This window comes from Phasianus colchicus, chromosome 19 (assembly GCF_987193195.1).
Source record: "Phasianus colchicus chromosome 19, bPhaCol1.hap1.1, whole genome shotgun sequence".
In the NCBI taxonomy this organism is placed as follows: domain Eukaryota; kingdom Metazoa; phylum Chordata; class Aves; order Galliformes; family Phasianidae; genus Phasianus; species Phasianus colchicus.
In genome coordinates this window covers 9,584,993-9,611,361 of record NC_143454.1, presented here as the reverse complement: position 1 = coordinate 9,611,361, position 26,369 = coordinate 9,584,993, and the positions used below count along the sequence as shown (strand labels likewise).

The window sequence follows — 26,369 nt, the reverse complement described above, 5'->3', positions numbered from 1 at the left end:
GTTTTAATATATCCCGAATTAAAATGTCGTTCAATCAAAGGCCTGATCATTATGGATGCCAGGATTTTTTTTTGTGTAAGCAGAGGCCAGAGAAGGGTCACGGAAAACACTGTGGTTATGTTTTGCTTTGCTTTTTTTTCATTTGTGCCTTTTTCCTTTCTTTTTCTTCTTTACTACTGATCAAGAAGCTGATGCAGGATAACTCCTAAAATGGACAAAACCAGAAAAGAATGGAGCCAGCCACATGCCATGCTTATGTTCCTGAATGCAGTGCTGGGCAGCGAGCAGAGCCCAAGGGCTGCAGTGGGACACTGGAATGCTGCAGTGCTGGGATATTGGAATGCTGCAGTGCTGGGATGCTGAGATATTGGGTTGTTGGGATGCTGGGATGTTGGGATGCTGGGATGTTGGGATTCTGGGGTGTGCTCCATGCCAGCCACTGGACCACCACCCACATGCCCAAATCCAGTGCCCAGCCAGTGACTGGCTGCTCAACTTCTCTCTCCAGCATATAGTTTTTCTTGCAGAATCTGCTTTCTTTTCACTGTATTTGACTTGGCATCCAGGAATTTCCTTTCCCTGCCCAGGCGCACTGCTCCCCCTGAGCAAACACCCGTATCAGCTATCCACGAGGCAATTTCCTCTCCAAATGCTGCTCGCTGGAGGGGAAGGCCACGCTGCCATGCACCAGCCTCCAGATGTGCTCCTCCTCTCCCTTCCCTTCTTTATGCTCCTCTCAGGAGCCGAACCAAACCTTTTTAATCCCAGTTCCAGTTCCCCTCTTGCTGCAGTGGTAGCAGAGAGGAGAGCACCATCGCTCCCAGGGATGCGCTTTCACCACCCAGCAGCCCCTGGAGAGGAGCAGGAAATGTATGACCGTGCGCTTCAGGGAAGCAAGGATGGGGAGAGGAGGTTCCCTAAATCAGTGTTTGCTTTGCAGCACCTACGTGATGCAACCACAACCATTCCACAAGCACATTTTTAGACTGTGAGTCAAGTTGCACGGAGGTTTTGCAGTCGTCCCAGAAGCGTGTTTGATTTATCGTTCCTTTCCACCAGCACACATGGAAGGACGCTCCGACTCTGTTAAGAATATCAGGAAACAGAGGCACTGTGCAGCGAGGGGTTCTCACAGTATAAATTAAACCCAACCTCCACTTCACATGCCTATTGCTTTCTGGAAATTGGAAGAAGTGGTGCACGCTGTGTTTTCCGTGTAACTTCCATCAAAAGGCCCTCAGACTCCAATTAGCATTCATGATAAAATAGGAGATGGATAGATCCAGCCCTCAGATTTAACTCCAGACTGCTCAGAATGCAAACTGCCTTTATGGGGATGTCTCCCTGAACGCAGACGTGCGCCTGTTGCTCTAATTACGCATGTTCAGCCTCTATTTCTAGGGAAAAAGATCTATTAAAAGTAATATTTCATGTTTACAGCAGGAGAATAAAATGCAGCAGAATGCCCACCTCTGCTGGATGCAATCAAAGACATTGATGAAAGGTTAGAATCAAATAGGAACATGACCCTCACTTCTGTCCTTTCCTTCTGTCCTTTCCTTCTGGCTCTAATGAAACAGACCCCGAAGGGCAACATGCTTACTGTACTATACAGATCATCACTGCATGCCCTCCAGTGCCAAGCAATGCCCACTTTGTGTTTTAGACAAAGCTAAGGGTGGATTTGAATGCCAGACTGTAACAACCAATGCTGATTTGGCTTTTTTGGCAATTTAGAAACTGCTGGAAAACAATCAGACCTTGTTTTGAATACCTCCTCCTCCTCCCCAGATGGAACACATCTGCCTGGCTTTGAACAAAGCATCCAGGTTTCATTCCAAGATTTTCTTTCTTTTTCTTCTTTAGAAACCGATCCCAACCTAAGAGTTCTGGTATTTTCAGCCCGTCCCATATATCAGCTTGCTGGTTCTATAGGTGTATCTCCAGCTATTTCAGAATATCTCCTAATATTTTGCTTTCTCTACCTGATGCAATAGGTGGGTTTGATACACACTTTCGGAGCAGTCTAGTGTCTTTAAACCTGAATTTTGCAGTGGAAAAAGCTTTGTGAGAAAATGTCACCTCCCTCTGGTAACAATTCAATCAAATGAAGAGCTAGAAAACAGCAATCTAATGCTGTGTGTGTGCTGCATATATGTATCTGTATGTGCAGGATGTCGTGGGGGTGTTTTCATAGCTGGAGAAATGAAGGGATGCTTCTAGGAAATCAAGGCACAGATCGTAAGAAACACTGCTGTGAAAGCAGAGTGAAAACAAAAGGTTACACTGCAAAGGAGCAGTGAGGTCCTAGCAGCATCCCCAGCTCCCACAGCAGGAGGGGGAAGCACCAGGTCCCCTCGACTCACAGCAAAAGCAGTGGAAGGGCAGAGATGATGTGTTTACAGAAACATCCCCAAGCCTGGATCGTTTCCAGCACATTACTCGGCACGATGGAATGTATGAAACAGCTTTTGGAAAATGTATGTTGAAATGCATGGCTCCATATGTCCTGTGTCACCAGCCCTATGCCATTATGCAAGTGGGTCCCTGGTCTGAGAGGCATAATGATGTGCAGCCCCAATCCTGCCCGGTGCTGAGTACTGCAGTCTCCTGCTGCCTCCCCTAGGTGAAATTCAGCCCCAAAAGCACTGTCTTTAGCAAAGGGCAAATGCAAACCCACTGGGATGCTTCTTCTGCATTGTGTAGATGGGTGTTGCTTGCTGTTCATGAGCAGGAAAACCTGCAACGAAGCAGCTTGGCCCTAGGCCTGCTTGAACAGGGTGGGAATAATTAAGGGTATCTCTATAAAAACAGCAGAAGAAATGCAAGTCAGAAAGGTAAAGCAGCAGAGGGGATCCGAGCTGCCAAGCACACAGAGGCACCCAAATGGCCTTTCCCTCCTGATGCGCAGCACCGTGCTGATGGACACGTCCCTCAGGGGCTGAGACACATTAAGTAACAACAGCTCCTTGCTTCATGGCCTTTTTGTTTCATTAATTCCAGGTACTGGCTGGGTCAGCTCAGGCCAAGCAAGTGGTGCTGGTTAACAGCTGGCACAGGGAGCAGACAGAGATCGAGACACAGACTGGTCCTGGTGGGGCTGCAACATAGAGCCAGGACCTTCTCACCCTGCCCTGCTCTGGGAAGCTCAGCATGGCATTGCTTTGTTTTCTTCCATCAAGGCTTCACTGTACACTTCATGCCGAGGTCCCCTGGATGGCAGCAATGTCCTGATCCAACCGTCCCCCACACCCCTCCATGGCCCCAGAGCACATGGCATGGGGCTGTTATGGGGATAGGGACCCCCTGCCAGGCAGCCCGGCTTTTATCCCAAATCCTGGGGCAAACTTGGACCCAGGGCAGCTGCTCTTCCTTCCTGTTATTTAAACAACAGCTTCTCACTGAGATCACGCCGATGAAGTCAAGGCGATGCTTCTCCAAACAGTGAGATAAAAATCCCTTCTGAATTTGCAAACATCTTAAGTTATCTGCGGCTGCTTCAGAGCTACAGACAACTTCAAATGGATGGAATTACAGCGCCTTTACAAGTTATTCCTCTGTTTCTTCACTGCAGAAATAAATCCCTTTGTTCTGCCAGCTAAAAATGTGCCAGAAAAGCCAGTCCTTAATGCCAGCTCCATGCATGGTTATTTCCCCAAGTAAACAAACAAAAAAAGACGTTAAAAAAATACTTGTTTTCATTTTATCTCTCATCTCTATTCACAGAACTCCTATCGATAGTGATATCCTATTTGTTTTTGAGGGTTTCTGAAGATGTGTGCCCACACCACACATCACAGGTGGTGGCAAATGGTGGCTCCTTGGGGCACAGTCCCAGAGCACGGGGTGCCGAGCCAGGCTGTGTTTGGCTGCTCACACCCCACAGCCAGATCTGGGGTTTGAATTCCCAACCTGAGCTTTGCTGCTGGAAGGGTGGCTCAATGCAGAGCCCCATCGAGCTGCTGGGAACGTGCTGGGGGTGGCTGCAGGGTGTTTATGGGCAGCCGAATGTCAGGGGCTGTGACATGAAAGCAGTGAGGAATTTTCCGTCAGGAACTTCTTTTGGTGCTTTCTTTTCTTTCTCATCATTAAAAATCCTGGCAGAAATGTTCGCCCTGCTTCTTCCCTCGCTTTCTGCTTTGTCATCCTTTTCTTGCCTCATCAATGGGACAGACAGGGAGGGAAAGAGCAGTGGGAAAATCATGATGAGAAGAAAATGAAATGAACCATTTCCCTCCAGCTGACTTGTCAGATCCACAGCAGAGATTAATGAGAACTGGCAATTCCCGAGCAGCCCATGGCATGATGCGTCCAACTTCCCAAGGAATTTGGGTGTCAGATTCCCCCCAGATTCCTGAGAAAATCACAGCCCAGGTGCCCATGCAGCAGCTCTCCTCCCATCCCAGCAAACAGCAGGTCTGCCCAAGAGTTAACGAGTCCTTAACTGCTACCAGCCAGATTGCAACTTCATTTTACATTTCATCTCCATTCGCAGAACTCCTAGTGATGTCAATATCCTGTTTGGGTCCTTTTTTTCCCTTCCCTTTTGGTGTTTGATTTTCTCCTGCTGGCTGCTTGCATGTACACAGAGGCTGATCACAGCCGATGACATGTATTTTAATGAGAGAGGAGAGGGAATGGGATGTTTTGTCTTTCTCAACACCCCCTGTCTCGTGGGACGAGGTGGCTGTCACAAGACTTCACGCATTTCACACATGGAGTGCGCAGTTCCTTGGCTAACAACCGAGCTGTTAATTGCTGAGCAGTCCTGGGGGGGTCAGTGTTGAGGTGTTGAGATGTGGGACATGGCCCAGCCTAGAGTCAGCCACTGGTTTGTGCAGAATGCCACGTCTCAGCTGTCTGCCTGCAGCAGACACCTCCCAGCCATGGGATGCTCCCACTTCAGGCTGAGGAGAAGAGCTGCCTGTTGCTACAGCTTTGCTTTGATGGGTTCCCCTTGGGTGAGGACGATGTGCTTCGTCCTTCTACAAACACTCCATAAAGTCCATCCTTGCCCCTTTTTCCCTTGGCACAGACACAGCAAAACACCACAGAATTCTTTCACAAAGCTGATATTGTTGTTGGCACAAGCTCTATCCAGGCAGAAAGAATCGGCCATGAAAAACTTCCTGAATTTCGTCAGGTTTCTTGGTGCAAATATTGCCAGCATCAGAGCTTGGAATTGAAAACTTCGCTCCAGATTTCCTTTGGCAGTGAATTCTTCAGCTTTGGATGGGCTGACACAATGGGTGAATGAAGGCTCACACTAAGAACATTCAGATTCAGCTCCGAATCATCCACACGTTCAACCCATCCCATTGCAAGAGATCCCAGCTCAGCCTGTGTTCCTCAAGGGCTGCTGCCTGGGGGAACAGCCGTGCAGCAGGGCACGTTCTGGGCATCCATGCAACACACTGCTGGTTGACTGTGTGCAACAGTGAGTGTTTGTTTCAGCCCTGCTGGAGGGGCTGAGGCAACCTTCCCAATGGTAGCTAAGCTAATAATAATTTAACAATGTGTAACTGCTCTGCTTATGGTAAAAAAGAATGCTGACCACATTGGGCATGACGGTTTTCCGTGCAATGTACCTCACTAGGAAAAAATTGCAGAAGCCACGAAGAACAACTGTAGTCTGCAGTTTTCCCAGTCCTGAAAGTGTTTTCCCCAGTAGCAGGAATGTTTCTGATGTGGCATTTCCAGGAGCTGCAGGACTCAGGGCTTCATTTGGGTTCCCCCACTGCAAGACATGCACATGGACCAAAAACTCTCCTCTCTTGATCACAAAGAGAGATCTTGATCTTCCTACCCTGCATTGACAAGGAGGAAAACATGACCCTTTAAATAATAATAATAATTGCAATGAGTAATATGAGAAATTGCTATGCAAATCTGCCAGCCATCAGGAAAGAATTTTACCAGATTCTTTCCATATTATGGGGTTTAATTAATGCGATCTATGGACAAACATGTATTTTATTTCCAGAATGGGAGCTGTAATTTCCTGGGGCCTGGAAACCCAGATGTTTTTGAGTTTAGAATATATAAGGATTTGTTTTTAAAGAGTATTTCAGTAAATGTTGGAGGAGGAGGGGCTTTTATTCAGTTCAAAGTTTAATTTCTGTGCTTTCAGATGACAGAGATGCTCAATGGGAGCAGGGAGAGTGGCGGGCTGAAGTATGCAGACAGCCACAGGTCAATGGCTATGGGAAGCTTGTCTGCCTCCCAAATGAGCTCCCCCCTGAGAAATGCGACCATCCCCAGCTGGAAGAAGTATAGGATGCTGAAAGCTCGAAAGCGAGACCCAGATGCAAAAATAAAGCTGTCCCTAATGGCCTGGGCTGCCCTGCCCATAGCAACACATTGAGGTTCTGTTGGTTTAGAATGATCCCGCCGTGATGACACAAGGCAGAGAGCTCAGAACAGCCACCCACAAGCAGAACGAGCACCTCTCATGTGTTCCCCCGGGTCCTGTCACCCTCTGAGCATTGGAGCAGTGACTCACATCTTAAATGCATCGGACCCAACGTAATGGGCGACGGATGGAGAAGTCATTAAGGAGCTGACAACATCTCTAGCTCAAAAACTTACTCAGTTCCCGCGATCTGAATGCAAACCGCTCTGCTGTATCTCTAACCCAGTTTCCCACCCCCCTTTCTGCAAGCTTGTGTTTCTCATTAAGTTTCCAAGTCCCACCGCCCCCACAGAACCGCCGTGAAGTGTTATTCCAGATGCACAATGCCATCCTCACCCTGATCCTGCTTACACATTCAGAGGATGAAGTCCTTCTTAAGAAGGAGGCACTAAAGCTAATGGAATCGAAATCTTTTCAAATCCAAAGTCTTCACTTTTCTTATCCTGTCACCTTTTCAATACGTCTGGTCATGGCAATGATTGCAAAGGGCCAAGAAGGTCCTCCAGTGTTTCACTTACAGCCCTTTTAGGAGCTCATTTTGAGTCTTTTTTCACCCGGTTGGTGTCTCCATCCCTTCTCCTTGCTTCAGTTCCCCAGAGCAGAGAGCCCTTCCAAGCAGCCCGTGGTCCAGCTCCCAGCCCTGCCCAGCAACTCCCTACCTGGTGGCACTGCAATCTGCTGCCACAGGACAAATACATTTTGGCAGAGGCAATTTGTTGCCCAAACAGTCCAGTACCTCCTTTCTCTGGATTTCTTCAAAATACACCTAAATGTCGCTTCCTCTTTTTGGTAGAGTCTGAAGAGTTTCTGTTCCTCTTTTCCCAACAAAGCTAACGCTGGCTATCAAATGTGAGGGCAACAGCTGTCGAGTCCTTCCATCACACTGCGTCTGACAGTGAGCTCACATCGCTGTGAGCCTTTGGAGCCAAGTGCATGGCCGAGTGGTGCAAATGCCAAAAGCACTGGAGCTGATTGTCAGAGCTGTGTTGGCAGTGGTTGGAAACTGCAGGCTCAGTGACAGCTTTTAGCGACAGGTCTCTTAGGGAGCTTGATTTCCAAATCAAGCCAAGTGCCAGCGATAATTGCAGTGGAGTATATGTGCGCCCAAGGCCTAGGCTAAGCCTTCAAAAGTCATGAGATGGCTTGGAATGCCAAACTTAATATCATTTCTATGGGTCTCACTTGCTCTGCAACCATTGGAAATGAATATTTCCTATTGTCACAAAAGAAGAGTTCTTCCATAGCCACACACGTGGCTGCAATCACTAAATGTCCTGAGACTGCAGGTAAAAAATGAAGGCTGGCTGTGCCAGCTGTCTTACCACCATCAGAAACAACGGGTCAGATGTTGGAAATGATGTAAATCCCTTCTTACCTCGGTCCTCTAAATTAGGACTTAAAAACACAGAAGGCTGTCTAGACATATTTTAATCAAGAGCTCATTCTCCTTCTGCCTGCTATTTAACCTGCAAGCACCATGGCTGAAATTTTCCAAACACAGAATTGCAGGGAGGATCTGCCACTGTCTCATTATCTTCCTAGTTAAAAATATGCTCCATACCATGCAGAGTGCGGTGCCAGGAAGGGCAGCAGCTTCCAGAGACAGCCAATGGCCAGAAGGATTCTGCCCAACGCACAAGCAGGCAGCTGTGGGACTGCTTTTCCATCTTTCTTTGGTATTCCCTGAGTAAATGCTGCATCCTGGCTGCGAGACTTTGAGACTTGGGCTGAGAAGCACAGCCCCATACATAGCTGTTAATTAACACCCAGCTGATGCAGTGGCAATCTGAAGGATGTAGGTGATGTCCTACGCTTGTGTAGCTTCAGTCAAGGCACAGACGAAATGCCTGGGGTACAAAATTCCTGGCTCTGTTGGATCAGAGCACACAGAGATGGTGTTGAGGCAAAGAATCTGACGGATTTTAAAGTTTTCTGGGCATGTTTGCACTAAAACTCCCCCCAGTTTGCTGCTCCCAAGTCTTTGTGATGGATACAGTGGGGCTCAGGGATGCGCTTATGGTGGTTGTGTGAGTGCCCAATGCCCTGGGATTGTTTCCTGCTCCCTTGAATTGTCAAAGTGAAACATGACAGTAAACAGCTCTATTTCTGCTTCTATTTCAAGCCAATGTCAGCTTGCTTCTGCTTATATTCAGTGCTGGAGCCTCAGACCATGAGCTAATTTGGCTTCCTGAAGCAGAGGCAGAAGCCAGATAGAAAGAGCATTAAAATGGAAAAAAAAAAAGAAAAAGAAAAAGAAAAAGCAAAGCAAACAAGCTCTGCATTCTCTGTAGCAGAGGGGCTACAAGTGGCACCCGCCTGCTCCTTCCGCCTCGTCCCATAACAACAGCACCCTGCACTCTCTGTGATCGCTCCCTGCTCCAAATCCAGCGTGTGTCTGGCACAGGGCTGAGGCAGTTGCTGAAGGCTGACCACAGCCAAGAGAGTTTTCATGTGTTCTCAGTCCCCTCCGAAGGATGCAGCGCTCAGGAATGAGAATATTGCAGCCTCCGTGAGCTGCTGTCTCTCCTCCCTCTGGAGGAACATTGTATTTGGGTGAGGTAGGATGCATTTAAAGGCAACACGTGTGCAAGCACCCAAACATACAGCCAACTTTCCAAAAGAAAAGTAAAGCCTCAAAGGCATATAAGTCTATTTTGATGGGTCGATGTAGGGATCATCTGGCTTCTGGCTTCACTGCAGACCATCTGAACATGGAAACTCCCAACATTTGGAGCAAACTTGATGCTTAATTCCCATTGAGTCATGGTGTGGGACAACTATGTTAAGAACTAGGGCTGAGAAAAGATTAACCAGGCACGACAAAGGCAACAGCCATGCCAAGAGGAGCTCCTGGTGGTGGAGCTGTGCTGAGCCCCACTTCTCTCTCCTTGCACTCTAGTGGACAGACTGTGAGGAACAGTTCAGATCCTCCCATCTCCCCGCATAAACCCAGCCTCAGCCTCTTGCCCAGGAGGGTTTCATTAACCAGCAGCCAAGATCTTTGCAAATTCTCGTTAGTTCTGCAAATCTGAGTATCGTCAGTTCCCAATGCTGGGAAAACATCAGCCCTGAACTGATGTGGCTCTTTGCTGTGTGGTGTTGGACAGCTGATGGCCATTCATAACTCACGGTGTTGCAACACAATCCCTTCTTTTCTTTTCCAGGACAATTTAAGAAAAAGAGAAGAAAAAGGAAGGGAGAAAGTCTTTTAGTAAAGACATTTCAACAATTCCCTTACTGGCTATATAAACAGGAACAAAATCAAACAGCAATTAGCCGTAATTATGCTTTAGCCTAAAAAATCCCACACATATGAAATGATTACCGTAGCAATTACTGAGGGCTTCTGTGCACGTTTGGCTGGCATAATTATACCTAGCGTGGCCTTTTGGAGAGAGCAAATTCCTTCCCCTCGTGGTTGCTGGGTTTTTTCCTCCTCCCTCCAGACCTGCTGTTTTTTTTTTTGTTTGTTTGTTTTGCAGTGTCAGTGGTAGCAAGGAAATAAGTAATTTGCAGCCCCTGTGTGCTCTGGTCCCAGGGCGATGGGTTGCGCACCCTGCATTGATGTCAGGCACTTGGGAGCCGAAATTTGGTTTATTCCAGCAGGAAGGTGGGGCCAGGGCTGAGAAGCAGTTCTTGCAAAGACAATAGCAGTGCTGGGAGCAGGGACAACATGGATGACAAGTCCAATGGAAATGTGTTCTCAAGTCAGCTCAGAGCCTTTCTCCCCTCAGGGGTGAATCAGACTGAGGCTCCTTCTTTCTCCAAAAGCAGCAGAAAAGCCTGCAGGCTTATTTCTATTTGGACCAGCACTACTTTTTAATCTTGACTTATGGAGGAAACATATGGAATGTATTGAAAAAAAATATTGCTGTCTTTTCTGCAGCTTCTCTCTCCCTCTCTTCAGAGCAGAAATATGAAACATCTGCGATCCTTCAGCTCAGGCCAGGGCAAGCTCTCACCCCTTGACCTACTGAGTCCCTCCAGCAGTGAACACACGGGGACGTGGCACGTGTTCTGCTCAGAGCAGCCCCAGATACATCACCTGGACAGGGGAAGCATAATCTTCTTCCTCGAGACATGGGAGCTAGAGATGGAGGCAGAAACCATAGCCACCTCTGTACCTTCCCTTCCACTCAGCCCTAGGAGGATGGAAAAACTCTAAGAAATTAAATGGAACTTCAGCACTGCACACAACTTTGCTCCACCTGCTTGGCTTTGATGAGCTGCAGCAGAGACAGAAAAGAGCGGTGGAGATGAAGCCCACACTTCTCAGCAGCTGCCATAGGACAGAAGCCTGCTGCCCGCAGACTGGAACAGCAAACATCCTGCCTTTGTCACTCACTGAGATGCAGAGCTCAGCATTATCCCCCTTTTAACCCAGCAGATTTATGACTTCAGCATCAAATCTCCCATTTCTTGAATTCACCCAACAGATCTTATGTCAACTTAGCATCCTTTCTGAAGTGCCTGCGCTGTTTATTCAGCCTGGCCACTGGTTCAAGTTAAATATGTCTCAATTTGAAGCAGGTTCATTGCAGGTTCCTATTTCCCCACTGTGGATCATTAGGATAAAAAACCCACTTGACAGCTGAGTAAATGGCATCAATATGAGCTCTGGTTGGTCCGTGAAGGAGCTGAAAGATACGGAGCAGAAAGCTCTGAGCTAAAGATGCTCCATTCTGTGTTCATGGGTGCTGTCCTGGCATGGACCTCTGCTGTCCTATGGCTTGAACTAAGGGTGAGCTGAACAGAATAACACGTTTTAATTGACACAGGGATTGCTGCTCAGCATGAGGCATGAGACTCTGAGGATTTATCCAATGGAAAACATATCTGCGTTCCCTCCTGAAAGGGGGATGAGTAAAATTTTAAGGTTTAAAGAATGGGAGAACATAGAATCCTGAAGGTTCCTTCATGATGCGATTGATTCTCCTGCACAGACATTTCTTGGCTTTTAAGTTATGGAAGAAAAAGACACCAAATGCAGCGTTTCCAAGGACTTTGGGAAAGGTTTGGGTTTCCTTCTTGTGAGCTTACCTGGGGCCACTTGCATCAAGGCTTGGGGTGTGCTTTCAGCCAACCCAACTCAGTAAGAGTCCTTTGAAAGCCTCTCCTAAGCCATGAGCAGGCGTTGGGCTCAGGTCGGGCTGGGAATATTCAAGGGGAAGGATTTATTGAAGGAACGTTCCGTGGATGAAGCAGACTTCCAGAGCGTGTTGATAGAAAGCGATTACCAACCTCATAAATAAGAGCATTTGCACTGGCAAGGGTGAATTAAGTGCGGAGTGCATTAGGAGTGTGGGTCATCCGAAGCCAAAACCTGAGGAGCAGAGCCTTCTAGCTCCAAGAAATGCTCACATGCTCTCCATCCTCCCAGCCGCTTGCAACACGCGCTGATGTGGCAAAGGGAGCAGAGCCTGTGCAGCTTGGGGGAGCTTTAAGCATATCAGCAGTTCTGTATGCAGGGATAAAGCTGTGTTGGTTCTGGAGGAGTGGGAGAGGCAGGGGAAGCCCCAGCTCAGCGCACAGAGAGGGACAACCCAAGGGATGGGGGGCTGCTCCCACTGCTGGGCTGCTCCTCAGCCTTCCCTTTGCTTCAGCTGTGCCAAACGCTGAGTGGAACCATCTGATAAAAGCTGGACGTGTATCAAAGATGTGCTGCGAGCGCCGTAACTCAGCCCTCATCTGCAGTCCAGAATCACCATCTGCTCCACATGTCCTGCCCTGCTTCTTCACTGCATGGAGGGCTCCGTGCAGCTCAGCACCGGTTATAAAACGAGCCCAGAAACCTGAGCCTCACCCTGCTGTGTGTCTCCAGGCTTTTATTGATGCAGGGAGAAGAGATGTGAGCTCAGGAGGAGACACACAGCCCCTGGAAATCTCAGAATATGGTCATGGACTTAGAGAGACTGATTTATGGAATGGGATTAGAGCCTGGGGGCATAGCTTGGTGAGGTGAGTTGGGGAAAGGGACATGAGAGCAGCCTGGAAGGGTTTCAAGGGTGTGAAGACTAAGGTTTGGGATGGAATATGTTGGTGCAACGAAGTGTGAGTCGGAGCACAGGAATGATGTGAAAGAGCAGTGCATTACAAGGTGAGAGGGATTATCTTGGGGCCATGCTATCTAGGAATGGGTTGTGGGCAACCTGCACCTCCTGCTGCCTGGCATCATGCAATTCAACCCAAACACAGCCTACAGGTGCTGCTCCACCTCCTTCATCCCTGCCCTTGGCCCACGGGCAGGAAGGAGAGAGGCTTTACTTCCAGCCCCTTGACCCATGGGCAGGAAGGAGAGAGGAAATGGGGAAGAGGACAGAAAGAGAAAGTAAGGCAAAGCAGGCACAACTTTCATCCTGAAAAGAGAAAAATGGGCAATTTCACATTGTTCCTGTGAGAAACTGCCCTGGGTGTAAGGATCAGTTTTTGCTCCATCCCTGCACAGCATCACGCACTGCAATTCTGGGAGACGGAGGCTCTTCTCTCAGTAAAAGCAAATACAGACACTAAAATGGAATGTACAAAATAAATTGGGAACAAGACAGGATCTATAATCCATAAGAGTTTAGTCTTCAGCGTGTGTGACTGCAGGATCTCATGTATTTTTCATCTAAGACTGCACAAATCTCTATTGGCATATAAAAAGAACTATCTGAGACGCTCTGAGAACAGCAATATTTTATCTTAGCCAAGAGTCATTCATTTGAAAAAAAAAAAAAACCCAAAAACCTCCTCGTATCCTTGCGTCATGCATTAGGAAGTTATTACTAATTAGGGACAGATGAATCAATTGAGATAAAATTAAATCCTATTTCAACTTTTGCCCCAGTTTCAAAATCAGACCTTCTCTGCAGTTTGAAGAGGTTCTCCTGGAGCGCTTGCTGTCCTCGTCCCACGGCTGTGCTGTGCTGGCTCTGGCAACGCAGTGTTGTTGGGATGGGATGCCGCCTGCCAGCACCATGCTGGTGGCTTCTGCACCAAATCTGAGCGTTTGTGGTCAAGGAAATGCGTGCCTATAGAGCTGCATCCAGGGGAAGCCTTGGCGTGCCAACGTAAGCACATTTACAGCTGATTTATCATCAGGCACGTAAGCGGAAAATCAGGTTTGCAGAGATCAGATAGACACCAGTGTTATTTCCCCTGGCCGAGCTGAACCCCCAAGCTTTCTGCAATTCATTTATCACTGTGCTCCTTGGGAGCTGCTCTGCACTGAGCAGCGATGGTTCTGTATTCCACAACTTTGCTCACCCGCCGCTGAATGTGTGTAAAAGTCCTCCAGCTTGACCAGGATTTGCTCTTCCCCAAACACGAATCCATCAATAACACAGACAGCAATCTTTCCTTTTGGACAGAACATTGAGGGCTCCTCACTAACAATGACCGCAGGTGACAGCCCCGTGACAAATCAGTGCCTGAGTCAGGCTTCAAGTTTTACAAGCTGGTTTCCAACCCGTTCATTTTCTAAGCAGGAAAACTTGATATTTTTCCCAGAGAAACATATGCAAATCTCATTTTTCTGCTTCTTGCTAAAAAGTATTATTTTTGCTGCGTCATCCTCCTCAGAGTGTTAGCAGCTTGGATGATTTCAGAGGTTGAAAGGTAAAGAGAAGGACTCGAAAGAAGAGCATATCTATGTGCGTGTCCCAATGTACCCATTAGACAAATCTTGATTAGTGCACTGTTCACAACTGAAATGACTCACCACCTCGTATGGCCAATGTATTCCCTGACATGCATTTCCTCTTAGGGGAACATCCCTTAGGATGGCATTCTTTTGGGAGGTTTTCCATTATTTGTGCCATTGGTTGAAATATCCAACCAGGGGAAGACGTGAAATCCCCAGCTCCTATCAGCACAATCCCTGCTTGAAGCAGAGCATCCTTCCTAGGGCTGTTCTGGACCATAGCAGTCCTGGGGGATGCTTTCAGCAGCCCAGCATCCCACTTCTGCTGCAAAACCCAAGTAGACCAACCTGCACCACCTCATTTCCAGCCACACAGTACGTTGATGCATCAGCAGGAGAAGTAAGAGCAGCAACGTCAGGGGCTCCCCTACAGCCTGATGTGAGGCTGTTCAGTGCAAGATCAACAGTGTTCAAACTTATTTCAGAAGCTACCTTGTGAACATGCAAAAAGAAACAGCAGCAGGCTGCTGGGTTCATCCACGTAATGTTTGCAGCTCAACCTTGAGAAGGCAAAGGGAAAACAGTTCTGCTGAAAGGGCCAGAGATGTTTCAAGCAGTTCTCCACTTCCCATCTCATTTGCAACGTGTGCTGTTTAGGTCATCTCTAATGCTGGAGCTCTTCTTCCTCTCCAGCCAGAATCTGTTTTTCTAGGAATAGCAAGAATATTCCCAGCCATTGTGAGTCCACACCAAGGCTCCAAACAAATCTCTTCGAAGATTCCTGGTTTGGTAGCAGTGAATCTAAGATGCAGGGAAAAATCATGATAAGAAAACCTTTTTTGCAGAAAAATGCAGTTATGTGGGGATTTATTTTACAAAGACACTGGGCTCTAGAGGCGTTTTCACCTCCAATTTGTCTGCAGTAATCAACATGCTTTTCCATAAGGAAGACACCAGAGCTTGGTCCCTTGGTCCAGGCCATTGCCAAAGCTTTCATTCCCAGGCTTGACATGGATGGCCAGCAGCAATGCAGTGCTACCTGGACACAGAGCTGCATCTCTGGGGGCAGCTGGAGGACACTCATCCATCCCTGGGCACAAGGAGGGAACACCTTCCTGCTCCAACACAACTCCGAATTAAATCAATTAAAGCATTTTCACAACAGCCTCTCCATGATATCACCTCCTCACTGGTGAGTCAAGAGGAAGAGCACACAGAGCATGTGGGAATGGGGCCACTACCACAGCATTTGATTCATTCTGCTGATGTTTTTTTTTTTGCACAAGAAGTCTCCCACGCAAAGGAAAGCAACAAGCTGAGATTATTGCCTGGGTTCCTGATGGAGCAGTTAGCAGCTCTTCACGCAGCTATAGGGAAGAAATCCAACCTCTGTGTCTGCACACAGGGAGAGGCACCATGTGAGCTCCTCACCACTCATGGTCCCCAACTCATGCCACCCTGAGGTGACGCTGGGGACAGGCAACAGTGCACATAAAAGGCACAGGGCTGGCCCTTATGCACAGTTCTGGCAGGGTGTTAAATCCTCACCCGTTTTTTCTTCTCCATCACTGCCTACAGTGGTGGAGAACCCATAGGGTTGTACAGAGACGTGTGGAATACGTAGGGTTAAAAGCAGCCCCAGTTCCATTAAAAGCGATTGCAAAATCCATCTTGGCTCTGTGAAGCAATTTTCCCACCACCATCACCCATTCTTCTTCCCAGAAAGGTGCAGGACATGAGGGGAAGTTACAGACAGAGCCGGGCAAAGCGTGCAGCTGCTTTATTCTGAATACGTGTTGGTATTTCTGCAGCAAACCCAGTCCTGTGGCCGTGCAGTTCAGCTTTGTTTTTGCAAATGCTCCTGGGAGCTAATTTATAAAGCAGGTGTGCTCACCAAAACGTGACTGGTGCTGGTCCTGTTAGCTGGGAAGTGCAAGGTGGGAGTGGGAAACTGTTGAGAAAAAGCACAAACATCAAGTCCTAGCAAAGATATCCTTCTTTGCAACAGAGCCAAGGCTTTACCTCTGGACTTGCTTCTAGCTCTCCCCTGATGCTCTCCAGTTATCCTATTTTTGGTGAGGGCTGCAGGCTGCCCCGCTAGCGTGATGGCAAGGAGAAGTGGCAATGAATGCAGAGAATCCTTCCAGCAGAGAAACAGACCCAAATCCTAATGCTGCTGCAGTCTGGGAGGTTGTTTGTGCAAAACATTGCAGGGCAGAGGTATTTGAATAATTTTGGTAATTAAGAAATTAGAGTAATTATGGTCTTTCCTGAGAGAACTCCAAAATAAATGCATACATCAGTGTGAGCTTGGAGAGAGCAGGTTATTCCTTACCTTGATCATCTCAACAGCAGGAATTGGACTCGATGACCCTTATGGGTCCCTTCCAGCTCTGGGTGTTCAATGATTCTATCAGCTTTTGCTGGGCTGTATCTCTGCTGTTTGTTGGGAAAAAGCAGGGTGAGCTGTGGTGGGGAGATGCCACCAGACAGGAACGAGGGCATAGGAGGACAGTTCTGGTCAGCTAATGCATTTATTCAGGATGAATAAACCCCTTGTGGTAAGCAGAGCTCCCTAATCTCCCCCTCCCACGGTGTAACGACTCCAGTAGCATCAGCTCTTTGCTGCACCCGGTGATTTTTCCTACCAATTACCCAGCGGTTCCAGTCCATCTCCCTCTGAAATAACAGACAGGTCATTAACATCAAATTCCAGCTGGATGATAAGGGAATTTGTTGCTGAGATGATCACCGAAGCCACGGTGATGAACGGGCTCAGAGGGAATTTAAGGCATTATTTCCCAGTGCTCACTGCTGGTTCTCTCCTCCGCTCTGCGCTTTGTCTGCAGCCCATAGGCCGACTCCTCAATTGCTTTTCAGTTCTCTTTCAGGGGTTCTTTCTGTACAGGGACGTGCACATGTCTCCAGGCTCTGCTTTCCCTTACCACCCTTCTTGCTCAAGGGACAAGGCAACAGCAATTAGCCCCATGGAGGGGATGATGCTTTGGATTGGGCTTGTACTTGGCACCCCGTCAGCAGACAGCTCTGTGATGAGGAAGGTGCTCGTTTACGGGACTTTAATCATTCCTGGAGAGCAGCTCACTGCAATAAAAGCAGCTCCTTTGCTTTTGAAGCCGGTGAGGTGATGCAGCTTTAAGATGGGCTCCCCGCTGCTGCTCAGCTCCAAAATTGAGGTCGCTCGGCTTCCCCTCCTCGATGTGAGCTCAGCAGTGTTATCACAGGCTGTTTAATAGCAGAGATGGATCAAAGAGAAAGATTCCCAGCTGCAGCCCAATAAATTCTGAGCACAGCTGCTGCTGAAGCAGGTTAGCACCTGAAGAGCTGGGACAACCCATGGCACAGGGCTGACTTTTAATAGTCCCAGCCACTAGGAGCAGGAAGATGTGCAGCCACTCTCCTTCACCCAGCCCCAGCTGGTCCAGTAGCTAGAAACACAGAGCCAAGGAGAAATCACCAAACTGCTGTTTCTGGTGAAGAAACCTTTAGCAGACTGACCATGCCTGAAAACCTACCAGAAAGCTCCAAACAATCCTCAAAGATCTCTCTCCAAGCTGAGTTCATCAGTGCCCTTTTCTCATTCAGAACCTTCTGCTAGATTTGCAGGAGAGCAGTGATGCACAGAGCAGCTCCAGCAGAAAAGACTGCCTGATAACAGCATGTTTGCATGCCAAGCAGCAATGGAAGAAAACCCAAACGTAGCTGAGGACACAGGCCCTCAGTTTTTGCAAAACTGTGGTCTTAAGATTTGGATCTCAGTGTCCCAGCAAGGAAGGGCAGGGGCACTTCCTAGAGATTATGACCAGCTGGAAAGTTGACCCCTGGCTGGTTTTCTCTTTCCCAGCAATACAATCACGGCTAGCCTAATTCCTTGCTATTACAGCCTGTGTGGATTTTCTCTCTTGGGACAAAGACGACAATTTCCCAGTGAGAAGTGCTGCCCAATCCCCTTGTTCTGACCTGGCCTGCAGCTCCTGAGCAGCTGGGCTAAAGCACAGGCTGGTTTTTACAGAATTACTCCAAAATTCTCCCATTCCACAGCAGGAAGTAACAAGAGCTATGCATGACATTTATTTTTAGCAATATTTTGGCTTTATTTTTTCCTATGTTTTAGCTGATTTCTGCTTTTGCCTCTGCAGTGGCACCATCCATCCAGCCTTGGCCGCTCCATCCTTCTGCTCTCATGCTTTTCCCCTATAAAGGGAGCAGAACTTGATCTGCTATAGCTCTGCTCCACTCCACATAAAAGGCAGAGGGAGGAGAGCTGCCCTGGGGTCAGCCAACCCTCCCTAAGCAGTGGGATGCTGATGGCGAGAGATCATCACTCTGATTGAGCAGGGCCTCATCTATCATCTCTCACAGCAAAAGTCCAAGGTGTTTAGCATTAAGATCCCCGGCTGAGTTCATATGGAGATGCAGCCTATGCTACATTTAAGATTGACCAGAGGGTAAACGTTAGATCTCCTTTCAGCCTTCCCCCCCCCCTTTCTGAAGACAATCACATTTGGGGATCTGAAGTCTGGATCTAATATATAGCACAGTATTAATAGTTGTTGGAAGGAGTTGCTACAAGCTATTACTGAAGCAAAGTAAAAGAAATCAGATGTTTACGTACAATTATGCTATTGTGCAGATCAGTGGCCAAGAGAGAGCACGGACAGTAAAAAAGGAAAAGTGCCTTTTAGTATTTTGGGATGGCGTCAAGATGGACAGATAGGGAGGGGAAGGCATGAAGGGAGCTCAGATTTCCCTGCCATCCCTCTTTGCAGACATGGCAGGGGAGGAATGAGCCCCATTCTGCAAGGAGGGTGTTGTTCCCCAAGCACGGTGGTATGGACAGAAGTGCAGCAGCAGTGTGTGCCACCAGGACCTTGGTGACAGCAGTGCTTGGAGCAGCATGGCCAAATGACCCCACTCTGCACTGATTTCAGTTCCAATAAAACAATTATCAGAGGTTTTACTCCTGTAATCAACCAGCTCTACAGTCTGCCCTACAGACGCCATGATTTCCTGCAAACTGAAGGAGTACTTCACCTCCACCTTGACCTCAGGGCAGCAACACCTCTCCAGCCAAATTTCACTCCCAAGCACACAAATCAGCATTCTGGATACAGCCTCTCTCCAGACCCTCTAGCAGAGGGCTCCCCAGGCAGCTGTGGTGCTCCTCCTTGCATGATGCAATGCCTCAGGGCACCCTAGGGCCTTTTAGGGGCAGCAGGACCTAAGTGTCACCCAGCAGATGCGGGGACACTTTGTCCCACCCAAAGCTCAGCCCTCATGGCAGTCTGCATACAAAAATCTCTGTCAGCATCCCAGGAAAGTTCCCATCCCAGCCATCCACACCGCCCATGGGAGGATGAAGGCAGCAGAGGGGTGAAGGGGGGAGAAGATAAACAGTTTCCTACACAGGCATGGCTTGAGCCCATCTTACAAGAAACACATGGTCCCTGACACAATATTTAGCCCTACTGTAACGTGGTCCATTTGGAGGTTGGTGGCTGTGTGGAGAGCTGTAGTAAAACATTCTTTGCTGGTAACACAGAGAGAGAGAGAAAAAAAAAACCCACCCTTAGTAATAATAATTGTGTTAACTCCATAAGGGCTGGAAGAAAGGATGGCACAGTGCTTCTCCTGGAGCAGGGATGTGGTTCAGCTCCAAGCAAAGCACCCAGCACTGCTCTGAAGCACTGCTCCTAATGGGCACTGACCCCTTGGCTCTACCCCCATTAGACCCATAGGAGAGGAGCCAGCATCTTTTGGGTCTGGATTTGTTCTCTGAGCAGAGGAACAGCTGAAGGAACAGTCCTGGGAAGGATCGCTATGTTAAGCCAAAGAAAAAGGCTTTTTTTTTTTTTTAAAGTTTTATTCAACTTTCCTGCTCATTAGCTCAGGAACTTACAGTTGGAGCTGTCACTGGGCTCCTCCTGCCAACATAGTGCGGGGCTTCGAGCAGTTACATCATTTGGCTCTGCAGAGCAGCTAAGTAGAAACACATTTGCTCGTGCTCCTTCTTGATTCTCCCAGGTCTCACAGAGCATCAGGAGGCTCTCAGTGCACCCAGCACCAATCTGGGACCATCCCAAACTACCCTACCATCCCAAAGTACCCTACCCAAACACACCCAGCCCCACAGCCACCCCCGCTCTGGGTGAAACAATGAAGGTTTGGGTATTTAGCAGCACGCTGGCTCTCTCTATTAGCAAATAATCCTTTCTCCCTCCTTATGCTTCCCCTTGGATTTCTCCTAGACCCACGTATGTCCTTCCCCACCCTGCAGAGCTCCACGGCCAGCACTCCTGACCCTTCCCACTCCTTTGTTTTCTGCTCTGCTTTGCCCAGGCAGAAATTCTTTTTGCCTTCAGTTTATCCAAAACTCAGCTGCCTTGTTCCTCCCCAGGAAGGGCTGCAATTAGCATCAGCAGGAAAATAGCTGCATCCAGCATGGTCCACTACTCTGGCCCTTGTTACTGAGACCAGGAGAAGGAAGAAAGGAATCAGTGGCCATCAAGAACTGCTCCAGTTCCCAACTTAATTTTTTTATGTAACGTAACCAAAGGAGAAGCAAGTTCAGAGAGTTTTGCTTTTAATCTCCCCATTCAAAGCAAACGCTTCTCACTTACAATGAACATTGGTGCATCTTTTACCTTACAGCCTCAGGGCAGAAAGTGCATCCCAGCCCTCAGGGCACCTCTGGTGGATTATCAGCAGGGCAGCAACACATCCTTCCAGAACCGGTGGCTAAACGTAGTGATGGCCATATTCCAAACAGTGGAATGTGAACGGTGCCTGGAATCCAAGGAGAAAAACTACTGCTGGTGGCAAAGGCACACCTGCTGAATTTGAAAAAGAACATGAATGACTACAGCAGAGAGCACCACCTTTCTGAGCTCCCAGGTTTGTGTCAGGTCCTTAAATAGGCAAGGCAGGCTCCCAGGCCAACAAACGATGCTCATCAGGACCTGCTAATTACCCAGCTGTGCTTCATCTGCCCAGCAGAGGCTGACTGTTAGCACCTGGGAGGGGTGAGCACAGCTTCAGCGACTGCTGCAGCCCAGGACAACAGGGCAATGCAACCACACCGAGAGCTTTTATTATCAGATAATACTTCTTATCTGATATATACTTAGCTATGTTTATTATCAGATCAGTCAAAACTGCAGTCTCCATTCATGCCTCTTTCTTAAGAAACACACCAATTTTTTTTTTGCTGAAGAATTGAAAACAATGCTAACATCAGCTCAATCCTCTTACAACCAAGGGCAAATAAGATGCTGCAGGAAAAAAAAAAAAAAGTATAATAGTGATGCAGCTGAAACATTTCTGGCTATGACGGGATTGTGCAGTGTTCGTGTTACCTACAATGGTTCCATTTGCTCCTCTATTAACCAGAGGACAAGGGTGGCTGGCAGCCAGCCATGCCTATAAGGACTCTGTGCCTTGGTGTCCCTGCTGCTTTCCCTTAGGCACAAGGATAAGGAAACTGCAGAAAGGTGGAAGCTCTTAGACAGGAGATGTGTCTGAGCAGACTGCTCCAACACGGTTGGATTAGATGATGCTGGTGGTCTTTTCCAACCTTAAGGATTCTGTGAACACAATCATTCTTCATGCATCTCCTTCAGGACACGACACCAACACCAGACTTTCCCCTGCGCCGAAGAGTTGGTGGCAGATTTTAAGTAAATTTCTGGTCTTCTTTCATTCATTCTCTATGCTGACATTTAGTCACGAGGAAGAAATTTCTTCACAGAATGCCCCGAGATGCAGGGTGGCTCTGCCTGGAGGATGTGGTGCAGGGATGGCTGCAGTGACTCACAGCACTGGGAGGTGGAGGAGCCCAGTGCAGAGGTTGGCACATGGCATCAGGGCACATTGTCCTCAGCGCCAAGAAAGCAGCCATTTGGGTCTCCTCCTCCTCCCTTCCCGAGCTCTCACATGGGCCTTCACTATATTGCTGGAGCAGTGGTGGTCTGAAGGGTGTTTTTGAAGAAGTGGGAGGAAGAAGCAGAGAATTCAGTGAGCTGAAGCTTTGGTTCCACTGCAAGCACTCTGCCGTTTCTTTCCTTCCAAGCAGAGACTTAAAACTCTCTGGAGACTTGAAACATCCATAGTATTGACGCCCCTCTTTTTTAATTCTGCAAGAAAAAAATATTTTTAGATACATTTTTTCTCCAACCATCTCTTTATCCATACAGAACTGAAACCCTTTGGGTGCCAGGCAGGGCGTGTGCTGCTCTTACTGAACACATTGGCTCTTGCTGGCAAGCATCCTTGGCTGGAGTTGATCTCCCCGCTTGGGAATGGCCACAGCCTGGGCTGACGCCATGGGAAGGCACAGCCAATTGTCACCCTGCTCACCCAGAATCCCCACTCAGCACCCCTGAGGTGAACCAGCTCTATGTGGTGTCCTGCAAGGGATGAGGGGCAGCTCGGTCCCCCAGCTCAGCCCCATGAGATGTGGGGGTCTCTGTGCCTGGCAAGCAGCAACAAACCATTCCCAGACACATTAGTTTAGTTGTCTGGCTGTGACTGCTTATCAGCACTGAGTCAGCTGTGTGGGTGAGACCTCCTCATTCCTCCTTGTGCCCCTGCACCTCCTCAGGGCCATTCCTGCAGTGAGGAGGGCTCTGCTCAACCAGCTGTACTTCAGGCCATGCCTCATCCACCAGGCATTTGGAGCAGGGTTCCCAAAAGCTGGTGAGCCTTGTATAAGGAGGTCCTCATCACACAGCATCCCACCCAAATGTCCAACCCCATCAGTGATGCAAAGACAGGACCTGGAAAATCTGTATTTCTGCTCTGAGCTGGGTACACGGATGTGTGTCCCCAGCCCATCACCAGCACAAGGAGCACCAGGAATTACAGCCACTCATCCCTACCCATGTGCAGATTTGGTCCATTGGAGACAACCTACCTACAGGCTTAAACCAATGCAAAACTGATACAGTGAAGGAATGCAATCCCTGTGCCCCATCCCAGGCTCTGCACCCCTAAAAAGAGCAGCGGTGGGGAGGGCAGAACACTGCAGGGACACTGCAACGTGCTGAGCCTGGGCTCTGCCCCAGCAAGCCTGCAGATGAGCCAAGAGATGGGAATTGCTGCTATTAGTAACCGTGGCCATTAGTAGCTCTTGCCAAGGGCTGGCCAAGCATTGCCCCAGTACATGGATGCCCAAAAGGGCCCCCAGCATCACTCCTCAAGGTGCAGGCTGCAGGGTACCAGGCTGAGGTGGGGAAAACGCAAGCATTAGCACCATCTAGTGATGCTGGATGTGGGTTTGGTGCTTTGGGTGCCCTGTCCCAGGGAAAGAGTGCCAGAGACTGGGAAAGTGGGAGATCCCAACCAGGGTAGAGACTGTAGGTGCTGTGCTCACTGGGCTCACCGCAGCACCCCACTCAGCTCTCACTCTTCTGCATTACAGGAGTCCCAGCGTTCATTGGAAATGTTGAAAAATAAGAGCTAAAAGAGCGGTAGGCCCTTAGAAACATGAAATGCCAAGTGAAGGATGCGTGGCAGACACTGAATTTTAGAGATGGGATGCAAAAGGACAATTCTACTTGACAAAAGTTTGTAAGGTATCAGTGGTGAATACAGCCTATGCCATACTAAAACCGAAATGGTTACGAGTCAGGGAATTGCCCAGAATAACTTAGAATAAGAGTGAGCACTTGGGAGAGGAATTTTATCCTCTCTCTTCAGGGTTTAGGTTGATCTATGATTATTATAGACTGGGATGGGACTTTCTAAGGGAGGGGTCCCTTCTCAAGCCATTGCCAACAGCTCCACGCTTTCTCTCTCTGTTTCAAGGAATACACAGTATGTTCCTGGGCTGACAACCAGTTCCCCCATGTCCAGGGGCCCACTGGCCCTTTCCTAGGTGAGCTAAGCAAGCACAAATGTCCTTTTAAACAACAACAGAGTGCAGACAGCTGGATTCGAATACACGGCTCTGGTGCAGGCTCCCTTTCATATGAGTCATAAAAGTTCCTTGGCAGCTGCCTCTGTGTATCTAATTGGGATCAGGTTAGGGGCAACGTGGATAGCTGAGGGTGGAAAATATGTGTCAAATTTACTCCTCTGTCCCACCACGGATCTGAAGAGTTGAGAACGCTCCTGCTGGAGCCCAGCACTACGCACCAGCTCTGCTTTGAGCTGCTCAGGGTACAGGGGCACGTTCTTCCCACTCCATGCTGGAGGCTGTCCCTCTGCATCCTACATTTAACCTCAGGCAGAAGCATCGCTGTGCCACGTTGGCCAGGCACAGAGGCAGCCCCGGTGCTGGAGGAGCAGAGGAGGACAGCACGAGGGAGGCAGCTCTGGGTGCCCCAGGCGCTCAGCGTGACTCACATTACCCAGGCCACAACAGAGGCGTGAGGATGGAGTCTTTTCCATCTCCTTTTTGTCTGGGATCAGCAGCACTGGTGAGCAATCCCTCCCCCTCTCGGCAGGCAGAAGGGAGCAGCAGCAGCATCCTCCCATCCTCGCTCAGAGCTGTGCTGGCTAACAGAGACTTGGCAGAGCTCTGGCTTGTGCAGAGCATGGCCATTCACCTAAAGCAGCCCTCTGGTGCAAACCCATTAAAGTCTCTGCCTCTTAGATCAGGCTGACACTAAGCGATGAGCTCTGCCGTTTGCCTGCTCAGTGATATCATCACAATGGAAATGGGATAAGAGCACCTCGAGCACAGCACCACTTGGGTCAATGGGAAGCAAACCCAATGAAAAACACTCGGAGTTGTCTCTGGCTTGGAACCAAGCAGCAGGACAGGGAAGAAGAAGCCTGTTTCTGGGTCCAGCCTACACGTGGTGCCCATCACTGTGCTCTGCAGCTGGCTGAGAGCACAGCTCCTCTCCTCCCCCAGTGTCTGGGTGCCTCAGTGTTCTCCCCACACCTCCGCCCCATGGACCCACAGCGAAGAGAGGAAGGACCAACACAAAGCTCTTGGAAAGAGATTCCCAGGAAGTGGATACACTAAATAGCTTCTAAAATCCCAGCAGAAATGGAGCTCTTGGCAGAGACCCGAGCCATGCTTTTTAGTAGATCTATATTTGGTTGAAAGAAAAGCCCTCTTGAGAGCCTCTGCTCTCAAGGCAGAGGGCAGCATCCTGCTCTGAACAGAGCCTGAAGGAAAGCAGGGCAATTCTACAGAATCCTCCTCAGAGGCTACAGATTCCCTCCTGCATGCTCTACCCAACCCCATAGCACAGCAGCTCAGCTCCAGCCACCTAACCTTGACCTTACATGCCACACAAAGCCACCAAGCTCTGATGGTAGCTTACCATCACCACCAATGGGACAGGCACCCTCCAGGACTGTGGCCCAAGGTAAGAGCTAATTGCTCTTACAGCCACCAAATAGTTAAGAGGCTCAAGCAGATGCTCAGCATTTGTTTGGAGAGAGAGAATAACGATTTGGAATAAAAAGGACTGAAACAAATGCAGGGAGGAGCCACGGTTCTCGGTTCTCTCATTTTAGGACTGGAACCTCAAAGGAATGGGAATTTCTCAGAGGCAATGGGAGGTCACTGCTGGTTTGGGCAATGTGGGTCATTGAATTCATCCCTGATCTGCTCAGCATTTGTATTCATTGTAAATTCCTGAAGTTTCACAGTGGAAACAGCTTCAGGTTGACATGCAAAAGCAGAACTATTGGTTCTGTACTCTGGGGATAAGGAGCACCAAGCACTGACTCATCCCCCCGGGTCAGCACCAGCTCTCCAATGCTCTTCAGGAGCTATTTTGAAATCATGGAAGTCAATAAATCTTTGAAGTTATTTCAGGATGTAACCCAATGATGTTTAATCAGAAGCAGATGCCAATGGAGGTCCGTGTGGGGGAGGCACACGAGCTTTAAAATATGGAGATAATTATTATTATTGTTACGATACGTTAATATCCATGACTTAAAAGATATTTCAGCCATGCACTTGGGTGTGTCAGGGGGAGACTTGCACCGATGCCAGGCAACGACCAGACATACCAGAGCAGTTCAAAACCAGGTGACAACACTGCTATGTGTGATTTATTTAGGCTCCACGTTCTTTCAAAGCCTGGTGTCCTGGGCAGACCCCATGGATGGATGACAGGCAACAAGCAGTGGCCTTCTCAGTCCCTGCTGCTTTTTGGGCTCATCTCCACACCTGCAGAACTGAGTCGAGTATTTCTAAAACCACTGCTCTGAACTTCCCATTGAAGGCAAGGAATAAAGGGAGATCCCTGTTATTTTTCCTACCCATAACAACCAGTAGGTGAGAACACTGCTAGCACCCTGCTGCCACAAACTGCACGCTATGGAGCCACTAGAGGGCACGAGCTCTGT

The 26,369-nt window shown here is 48.6% G+C and overlaps 1 long non-coding RNA gene across 3 annotated transcripts in view; it reads right to left on the bottom strand.

Annotated features, from left to right (window-relative positions):
• The window catches only part of LOC116234082 (uncharacterized), a 46,585-nt gene that overhangs the window by 5,397 nt on the left and 14,819 nt on the right, over positions 1-26,369 (bottom strand). For 2 of the 3 annotated variants that reach the window (XR_016458792.1, XR_016458794.1), the window contains 3 exons: positions 20,699-22,186; positions 15,931-17,279; positions 13,256-14,837 (listed from right to left, as the gene is read on the bottom strand). This is a non-coding gene — a long non-coding RNA (uncharacterized LOC116234082). The remainder of the gene's footprint in view (positions 1-13,255; positions 14,838-15,930; positions 17,280-20,698; positions 22,187-26,369) is intronic. The other variant, XR_016458793.1, reaches the window with a different exon arrangement.